We start from the raw sequence: 10,537 nt of genomic DNA, 5'->3' as shown, positions 1-10,537 counted from the left end.
AACATACATCATAAACCCGCAGTGATAAGAATATTTACATTAAACTGATCTCATTCACAAATATTAATATAATATCTTCTCAGATTACACTTTACAAATATTGAATTCAATGTTCATGCACTATATGGACTATTCTTTCCTGTCTTCCGTGTTCAGATTTGGAAACCAACCAATTAGGATATAATAGCATATCATTTAACATATTGTGTCATTACTACCATCCATGGTGTATAAATAGTACTTCCTGATGTCATTCAATGAAGGCATGTGTGTACACATACAGTCTATAATTGTACAGATTATGAAGATCTACTTATAGTATATATACAGTGGGGAAAAAAAATATTTGATCCCCTGCATATTTTGTAAGTTTGCCCACTTGCAAAGAAATGAAGGGTCTATCATTTTATCATAGGTGTATTTAAAATGATAGAGACAGAATATTAACCACAAATCCAGAAAAAACACATGATGCAAATGTTATAAATTGAGTTGCAGTTCAGTGAGTAAAATAAGTGTTTGATCCCCAAGCAAAACATGACTTAGTACTTGATGGAGAAACCCTTTTTGGCAAGCACAGAGGTAAGACATTTCTTGTAGTTGGTTACCAGGTTTGCACACATCCCAGGAAGGATTTTGGTCCACTCTTCTTTACAGATCTTCTTTAAATCCTTAAGGTTTCCTGGCTATCGCTTGTCAGTTCCCTCCATACATTTTCTATAGGCTTAAGGTCTGGAGATTGGCTAAGCCATTCCATGAGCGGACCTTCAGTCATTTTTTCATCTTTCTATTAAATCTTCTGTACTTGTTGTTTTAACTTTGGATAGTAAAACTTTTTTTCTGCCAATAAATACCTTATACAGCCCACTTCCTGTTTCTTGTCTGGTCATTAGCCTAGGCTTATGACATCATGCACAACTCTATCTCTCACTCTCGTGAGAGTTTGCCGGAAAGGGAGGGGGGATGAGTCATAAGAGGGCCAATGAGAGCTACAGAGCTGCCTCTGTGTGTCTGTGTAAATCCAGGAAGTGAACAGGCAGCAGCTTCAACTGCCCACAGTTAACATGGATGCAGCCAGACTGGAGAGAGATTTCTGCAGCATATTTGGCAAGTACAGAATCACAGTATATATAAAATAATATGCAAAGTGGTTGGAGGGAAGCTTCAGAATGGCAAATATGTTTTTATTACAAATTATGTGAGCAGATTGCAGTTCCTCTTTAATGTGCTTCTTCTTAAGCCAGTCCTTTGTTGCCTTGGTGGTACGTTTTGGGCCATTGTCATGCTGGAAAACTCATCCATGACTCATCTTCAGTGTTCTGGCTGAGGGAAGAAGGTTTTCATCCAAGATTTTACAATATATGACTCGTCCTTTGGCCACTGAATGTGACAAAATTAGCCTGTACCTTTAGCAGAGAAACAGCCCCAAAGCATAATGTTTCCACCTCCATGTTTGACTGTAAGGATAGTGTGCTTAGGGTCATAGTCAGTATTTCTCTTCCTCCAAACATGGCAAGTCGAGTTAATGCCAAAGAGCTCAATATTTTTCTCATCTGACCACAGCACTTTCTCCCAATCCGTCTCCGAATCACTTAGATGTTCATTGGCAAACTTCAGACGGCAGTGTACATGTGCCTTCTTGAGGAGGGAGACCTTGCAGGGCACTGCAGGATTTCAATCTATGGCGGTGTATTGTGTTTCCAATGGTTTGTTTGGTGATTGTGGTCCCAACTGCCTTGAGATCATTCACAAGCTCCTCCAGTGTAGTTTTGGGCTGATTCCCCACTGTTCTCATGATCATCCTTACCCCATGAGGTGAAATCTTGCATGGAGCTCCAGACCAAGAGCGATTTGATGATTATTGTGTATTTCTTCCGTTTGTGAATAGTTGCCTTTTCACAGTTTGTGAATAGTCGCCTTATCACCAAGCTTCTTGCTGATGGTCCTGTAGCTCATTCCAGCCTTGTGCAGGTCTACAATCTTGTCCCTGACGTCCTTTGATAGCTCTTTGATCTTGCCCACGATGTTGAGGTTTGGATGGAAGAAAGAGATTCTGTGGACAGGTGTCTTTTATACATGTAACAAATTGTTGTTAGGAGCACCTTCCTAAATTGACATGACTAATCTGTGTACCACATAAGCACATACTGTAGTCAGTCTGTGGGAGCCAGCATTAGTGTTGGTTGGTAGGGGATCAAATACTTATTTTACTCACTGAACTGACAACTCAATTTATAACATTTGAATCATGTGTTTTTCTGGATTTTTGGTGGATATTCTGTCTCTATAATTTCTCATACACCTATGATAACAATTATAGATCCTTCATTTCTTTGTGTGTGGGCAAACTTACAAAATCTGCAGGGGATCAAATAATTTTTTTCACTACTGTACTGTATATACCTGAGCTGCCCCTGCGCACAGACAGACAGCTCCAGCAGTGTCCTATCACACCGGAGGGGGATGAGAGCGGACAGTCTGCAGCACGCAGAGAGAGCTCAAATAAATCTCAGTGTATGAGGAACCCGGGTAGGATTCATAAGGGACCCGGCATGGTCAGCCATTTGGATATCTGATCCATCAGCTGGATTTGGTTTAGAAGAGGTAATTTCCCGCAATCCTGCCACAGTATACGTCCATTCATTTAACTTCTGATGCTGGAATTGGTGACAGAATTTGTTACATACTTGTATTGATCAGCTTTTTGGTAAGGAGATATATTTGGCACTGTGGTGTGGTGTGCTTTTTATCTTTCACACTGAATTTGGTGTGTGGATTCCATCTCTTCCCTCTTCCTGAAATGACTCAATTTCACTACAGTGCCACATCTGGACTTTACTTGCTATTTTTATTTGTGAATCAACAAATTGTGCTGGCTGCTTTTTACATTGTTTGAGATTTAGGTAGCTCAGATTTTCCACACCTTTTACTGTATATACCTGGCTTGACTGGTTCAATGTCCGGTGAAATTAATTTTTTGATGGCTGTGATGACATTTATCGTATTTTGTAATAAAAAGCAGATACCTGGCTTGAGTGAATCAATTTTCGGTGAAATTTTCAGGTTCAATAAATGTTTACAAGAGTACAACACCATATAACAGCCCTAACACAAAGACCGAGTGCCATCTAGAGCCTGTGAGGCTTGGCTAGCCGTCATTCTCATTTCCAGTCAGAAACAGTAACCAATGAGGAAGGTCCCACACCTGGGAGAAAGCAGAGTTCATGGTCCCACAACAGGGGGTCAGTGAAAAAGCCACAGGAAGCAAAAAAGGATCCAAAGTCAATACACAAATAATAGCATGGATACGTGTTATCACATATCTACCCAATCAGAGCGAGGGGGTAGAATAGAAAATTAAAACAAAGGGGAAAGAGAAAAAAAAGGGGGGGGGGGGGGTGTTACCAGGGAAGAAGAGGGATCAGGAAAAAGGAGAGAGGGGAGGAATAGGGGTGGGGAAAGAAGAGAAGCCTTGGAATGCCACAATGAGCCTAGTTCCCTATCTCTTGCCCCAATCTAGGGGTGAAAATCAAAGGTGCAACGCCCTGTGGTTAGGTTGGAAATAAAAATGTAAATGAGGTGTTATGCAAAAAGGGGTGTGTCCAAAAGGCTAAACCAGCTTTATACTAAGAGGTCATCAACCCAGCAATTGTAGTCAAACTAGGAAAGGCAAAGGAAAATGGGTGTTTAGCGACAACCTCTTGGTATATCTATTGTCATCAAATATACATATCGTTTAAAAAAATCATAGCTTTATTACATAACATTAAAAAGGCATTCTGCATCAGGTGGGCAATTTAAGATCCCCATACATAAAATCAAGAAAAAGGTAGCAGTCAGACTGTTCGTAGAGCTTTCCTACACGTTTCGCGGTCACAGCCTCTTCTTCAAGGCTTCAGTCTCTCATCATCAAGTACCTGATGTTAATAATCAAATAAATGCAATAAGTGCAAACATATACATAAATGCATATCCATAACTACTTTCAAATGAACCCCCTACCCCAAAAAAGGGAAAAAAATAAAAATAAAAAAACATAAAGTGGTATAAGCAATACCTTGTGGGACCATCATATCCATTTGAGCTACAGGGAGACGAGTAAACAGGCTGGGAAACCCCCTCATGAAAAGCACAAGCTGTACTAGAAAAAATGCATAATCACAGACTGATCAACTAAAAGTGGGCGTAAACATATAACCTCATGTATCGAAAATGTAAACTGTTATATAGTAATAGGGTAGCCAGGATATAGATGCACAACTTCAAAATGTTTGTAGAGCTTTCCTACACGTTTCACGGTCACAGCCGCTTCTTCAAGGCTTCAGTCTCTCATCATCTGACCAAATACTTGATGTTAATAATCAAATAAATGCTATAAGTACAAACATATACATAAATACATATACATAACTGAATTCAAATGAACCTCCTATCCCATGGAAAAAGGGGAAAATAACTAAATAAAAAAACACAAAGTGGTATATGCACAGCTCAAAATGGCTATCCGTATCCTTCACTTATGAAGGGTACAGAGGCAGTTACTCCAAAATGTCCCTTAACGGGAGATAGTGATATCTCCAATTCAAAATAAAAAATAAAGTTAAATAACCAACATCTGTCACATATTAAGGCTTAGTAATCCAGCCACAGCTTATACAGGATTGTCAGAAACCATGAATAAGACTGAGACAGAAGTACAAATAAATCACACTTGTTTAATAATAATAAAAAAAGGTAAACAGAGAAAAACTTAGTCAAAACATAGCCAGAGTTCAGGAACCGGAACGGATAGTCAGACAAGCCAAAACATCGGGGAGCCAGAGATGAGCAGCAAGCAGGATCTGGAGACAGAAGGAATGTCAGCCAAGCAAGTCTTTAACATGAATACAGGAGAGTGTCTCTAGAGATGTGACCAAGGCGAAGGCAGAGATCATCTGGACTGGACGGCTTAAATAGGCAGGACTGATGAGCAGGATATCATCAACAGGTGAGTCACTGTGGAGAGATAGGAGCTGACAATTAGCCGACAGCTGAGCGGCCAGCTTTGAGAAGGAAGGGCTGAGCCCAGCCCTGACAGTACCCCCCTCCTCAATGACCCCTCCCCCTCAGAGGACCACCAGGCTTGAGGGGAAAATGTCTATGGAAATCACGGAGGAGGACAGGGGCATGTATGTCCGAGGATGAGACCCAAGAGCGTTCCTCCGGACCGTACCTTTTCCAATGCACCAGGTACTGTATACGCCCATGGAACCTACAGGAGTCAACAATAGACTGTACTTCATACTCCTCATGGTTCTCAACCTGTACAGGGTGAGGACGAGGCACCCAGGTGGTAAAGCAGTTGCAGACCAAAGGTTTTAATAAGGAGACATGAAATACATTTGAAATACGCATATTAGAAGGAAGGTCTAATGCATAAGCCACTGGGTTAATCCTGCGAAGAATACAGAAAGGCCCAATAAACCGAGGTGCGAACTTCAGAGAGGGAACACGAAGTCGGAGGTTGCGAGATGACAGCCAGACCTTGTCACCAACCTGGTAGGAAGGTGCAGGAAGGTGTCTGCGGGCAGCATGGAGTCTGTACCTATCATTAGCATGTCGTAAAGCCTCCTGGACTTGTGCCTAAGTGGAACGAAGACCACGGAGATGCTCCTCTAATGCAGGAATACTCTGCGGAACAAATGAGTCAGGCAACATGGTAGGTTGAAAACCATAGTTCGCCATAAACGGGGACAATGGGGAAGCAGAATTCAAGGCACTATTGTGAGCAAACTCCGCCCACGGTTTGAGGTCTGACCAGTTGTTATGATGGTCAGAAATATAGCAATGTAGGAATTGCTCCAAGGACTGATTGGCTCGTTCTGTGGCCCCATTAGACTGCAGGTGATACGCAGAGGAGAAAGCAAGCTGAATTCCCAACTGTGCAGAATAGGCTCACCAGAACCAGGACACAAACTGACTACCCCTGTCCGAGACAATCACCCTGGGTAGCCCATGTAAGCGAAAGATCTCTCGAGCAAAAATGGAAGCCAGTTCCTTAGAAGTGGGCAACTTCTTAAGTGGAATACAATGGGACATTTTCGAGAACCGGTCAACCACCATAAGTATAACTGTGTTGCTCTGGGAGTTGGGTAACACCACAATGAAATCCATAGACAGGTGGGTCCATGGCCTCTCGTTGGGTATGGGTTGTAGGAGGCCCACTGGAAGGTGTTGTGAAGTCTTAATCTGAACACACACGGAACAGGCAGCTACGAAGGCAGTTACATCAGCACATAGACTAGGCCACCAGACTTATTGGGAAATGGCCCAAAAGAGTTGATTCTTCCCAGGGTGGCCAGCAGCATTGGGAGAATGGTAAGTCTGGAGCACGGCAGTACAGAGACTCTCTGGGACAAAGCAGCGGTCACAAGGTTTCTCAGGAGGAGCATGGACCTGAGCAGCAAGAATTTTGTTACCCAAAGGAAAAGTGAGACTGGTGCGAACCATAGCCAGAATACGATCAGGAGGAATCACAGGAACCAGAACCGACTCCATCTTGGAAGTGGAGGAAAATTGTTGTGACAAAGCGTCAGCCCTACATTGTCTCATTCTCACCGGGTGAGAATGAGACAATGTAATTGAAACTTGACAAGAAAAGAGCCCATTGCGCCCTTCTGGGAGAGAGGCGTTTAGCCTCAGACAAGAATGTGAGATTCTTATGGTCAGTAAAAATGAGAACCGGCACAGTGGTACCTTCGAGGAGATGTCTCCATTCTTTCAGGGCTAAAATGATCGCCAACAGCTCTCTGTCACCAATCTTGTAATTGCACTCCGCGGGTGACAATTTCTTGGTAAAGTAGCCACAAGGATGCATAGCGCTCTCAGAGGTATGACGTTGAAACAGAAGGGCGCCAACTCCAGTCTCAGAAGCATCAACCTCAAGGATAAAAGGTAACGTAGGATCAGGATGTGCCAACACAGGAGCAGAAACAAAGGCAGCCTTGAGACTCTCAAAGGCCTTAATGGACTCCGGAGACTAACTCTGTGGGTTACTGCCCTTTCTGGTCATATCAGTCAGGGGCTTGACCAGAGACAAGAAGTTACGAATAAACTTCCAATAATAGTTGGCAAAGCCAAGAAAACGCTGCAGAGGACATAAACCCACGGGTCGTGGCCACTGTAGGACTGCTGAAAGGTCCTCTGGGTCCATCAAAAAACCAGCAGTGGAAATGACATAACCCAGGAATTTAACCTGTTCACAATGGAATTCACACTTCTCCAATTCACAATAGAGATTGTTCTCTCTTTGTTTCTGAAGCACACAACAGACATCTGTGTGGTGGCTCTCCAGGGACTTGGAAAATATGAGGCTATCGTCAAGATAAACCACCGCACATAACTGCAACAAATCTCGGAGGACATCGTTAATAAATTCCTGGAAAACTGCCAGGGCATGACAAAGGCCAAAAGGCATTATGAGGTACTCATAATGGCCTGTTCTGGTATTAAACGCAGTTTTTTGCTCTCCTTAATCCTCACGAGATTGTATGCCCCTCTCAAATCAAGCTTCCTGAAAACCGTTGCTCCCTTGAGGCGTTTAAATCATTCCGTAATCAACAGAATCGGATAGGCATTCTTAATCGTGAAACAATTAAGACCCCTATAATCAATACGAGGTCTCAGTTCACCACTCTTCTTCACAAAGAAGAAACCAGCACCAGCGGGAGACGAGGATTTGCGGATGAAACCTTGAGAAAGTGCCTCTGCAACATACTCCTCCATGGCCTTATCCTCCAAGACCGACAAATGGTAAACCCGGCCACAAGGGGGTATGGCACCAGGTTGAAGGTCCATTGCGCAATCATATGACTGGTGTGGATGTAAACTACTGGCTTGACCTTTGTCAAAGACATCGTTAAAATCGTGGTACTCCTCCGCAAGGGAGGAGAGTGAAGAGGTGCACAGGACCTTGGCTACCTTCTGGAACCATGTCTTACTGCATTGTGGCGACCAGGAGAGAACCTCAGCATGGAGCCAATCAAAAGAGGGGTTGTGCCTCTGTAACCAAGGATAACCAATAACCAGCGGAAACTTAAGTGAGGAAATAACTTGGAATTGGATTATGTCATGGTGATGAGCCCCAATGGCCATGGACAACGGAACAGTCTCATGAGTCACATGGGAAGGCTGTAGAGGTCTTCGGTCAAGAGCCTCAAAGGCAAGTGGAGTGTCACGCAGCTGCAGCGGAATTGAGTGCTTCGATACAAAGGCAGCATCAACGAACAGGCCTGCAGCCCCAGAGTCGATTAAAACCTGTATCTCGATGGACGACTCAGCCCAGGAAAGGGTAATCGAAACCAGGGGCTTATCCTTCTAGATAACTGGGGATGAAACAACGCCACCTAAGGTCTGTCCGTGACAGGACCTCAAGGTTCGGGCGTTCCCTGGATGGATAGGACAAGACTTCAATAAGTGACCTGCCTGGCCACAATAAAGGCACAATCTTTCCCTCCTCCTAAGGGTTCCCTCATCCGCAGAGAGACGTGTGAAGCCCGAGTGCATGGGTTCATCTTCACAGACCGACTTACCAGGAGGCATGGGAGGTGAGGGAGGCAAGGGTGGGGTGCAAAGTTTGGAGACAAATGTACAGGAGACTTTCGCAAGAGCTCCTTATAAGGGTCTGGAGCAGGCTACTATATGTTTTTTTAAGTGTAAAAGGTCGTCTTATACTCCGGAAAATACGGTATTCACAAACAAACTGTCCTATTTGAATAAAAACACATAGGCAAGTATTTTCATATAAAAAAAAAAAAAAAATATTCTGGCTCATAATAAAAACATAAAGAGGAAGGCAACGCTAGAGAAACTGCTTGAATTTGTGAAGCCTTTGTACCCCAGGGCACAACTCTTTGTAAATTAAAATTGGTAGCCTGAGAAGTCCATATAATAGTAAGCACAATCTGGTCCAGGACTCCCAGAGATCAGGAACAGCAGCAGATGACATATATGTCCCCAGGCTGTGGTACAACACAGCCTGAGTCTTCTGTCAGACAAGACTGAACCCAGGCCATCACTTTCTTGTCTTCCTTGCAGCCTTCCCTCCACGCTTCCCTGCAGCCTTCCCTGCAGCCTTCCTTGGAGGCTGTGGCTCTGGAGGTGGACTTGTGGCAGAAGGAAGAGGAGGAGGAGGAGGATGGGCAAGCACACCTAAGTGCATGTTATCACTCATTTGGCTCCTTAACCCTTTATGAATGGCCTCAAAAATAATCTTCTCACAGATGAGGCGTTGGCCCTCCTCCATTTTCTGCAATTTGGCAACTACATAGCAGCCATAGGCCTCTATAGCGTTGGGAGGCCTTTTCAGGGCCGCATTAGCCTCCTTAATGAGGCCCAGTGCTGCCTCCTCCACGTTACTCCCCTTCCTGGCCCTTTTTGTTGGAAGGAGGGGAGGCACCTGGGATTGGGTGTGGCTACTGGCCACCTCCTGGCTGACACTTACCCCCGCCTCCTCCTGTGTGCCACATTCCAGAGCCTCGTCCTGGCTGAGGTCTTCCTGTGTATGAAAAAGGGACATAGTTTTAGTTTTTGGTTCATCAATCACACACAATTTTCAGCTCATGACTGTTGCAAATTGAATGTTAATAAATAAAAAAGACTATCATTCTGAGCCCAGCATTTTTCATTCTTGTCACAATCATTTTTGGCCCCTACTGTCTATTGATATGTAAAACACTTTTTGTAAATCATTCATTTGTTATCAATAATAACATCTAGTTAACAACAATAATTTTCGGACAATATGTTAAAAAATACTATACCTGGCTCCAGTTGGGCTCCTCCACTTCTTCCAGGATGGAAGGTCTAGGTTGGTCCTCGGAAGCCTCAGCTGGGGTTGAGGGAAGGCTGGATGGAAGTGTAGAAAGAGATTCCTTGACTTTCATCTGGTCTTCCAGAAACTGCATCCTGTTGTAGTACCACAGACTGGGTGCATACACTTCTTCTGCTGCTGCTCCTGATCTCATGGAAGCCTGGACCCTATTAAGCTCCTTCCTATACGTGCTTCTCAAGCTACCAATTTTCTTCCCCACAAACTCGATGTCTGCATTGGGGACCTGCGTCTTCACAAATTGCAGCAGTTTCTCCAGCGATGCCTTCCTAGCTGGTTTATTGCGATATAAGGGGTTTTTAACCTCCCACAAATTACGCATATCTCTGTATTCGTCAATGAAATGGCCCATGAATTCAGGGTCTTTGAATTGTTTCATATTTGCTGCAAGACAAAATACAAGACAAAAACACTAATATCAGGCTCAAGTCTCCTAATCTTATCCCAATATAGGCCTCAATCTCGAATCAGTACAGGCCACTGATGTCCCAAGTTAAAATGTTACCTTCGTTAGAACGTTCAGCGCTTCCGGTCCTCCTTCCTACGCACACAGAACGTAGGTACGACACATGCGTGTTAGCTTTATATACACTGCGGATGCATGAAACTCCGTCCTGACGTTCTTTCTAAAATATTCCCCGCCCCGTCTCTTTCGTAGCAGTGGGAGAG

This window comes from Aquarana catesbeiana, linkage group LG05 (assembly GCF_042186555.1).
Source record: "Aquarana catesbeiana isolate 2022-GZ linkage group LG05, ASM4218655v1, whole genome shotgun sequence".
Lineage (NCBI taxonomy): Eukaryota > Metazoa > Chordata > Amphibia > Anura > Ranidae > Aquarana > Aquarana catesbeiana.
The sequence above is the reverse complement of the archived record's forward strand: the minus strand, read 5'-3'. Positions refer to the sequence as shown.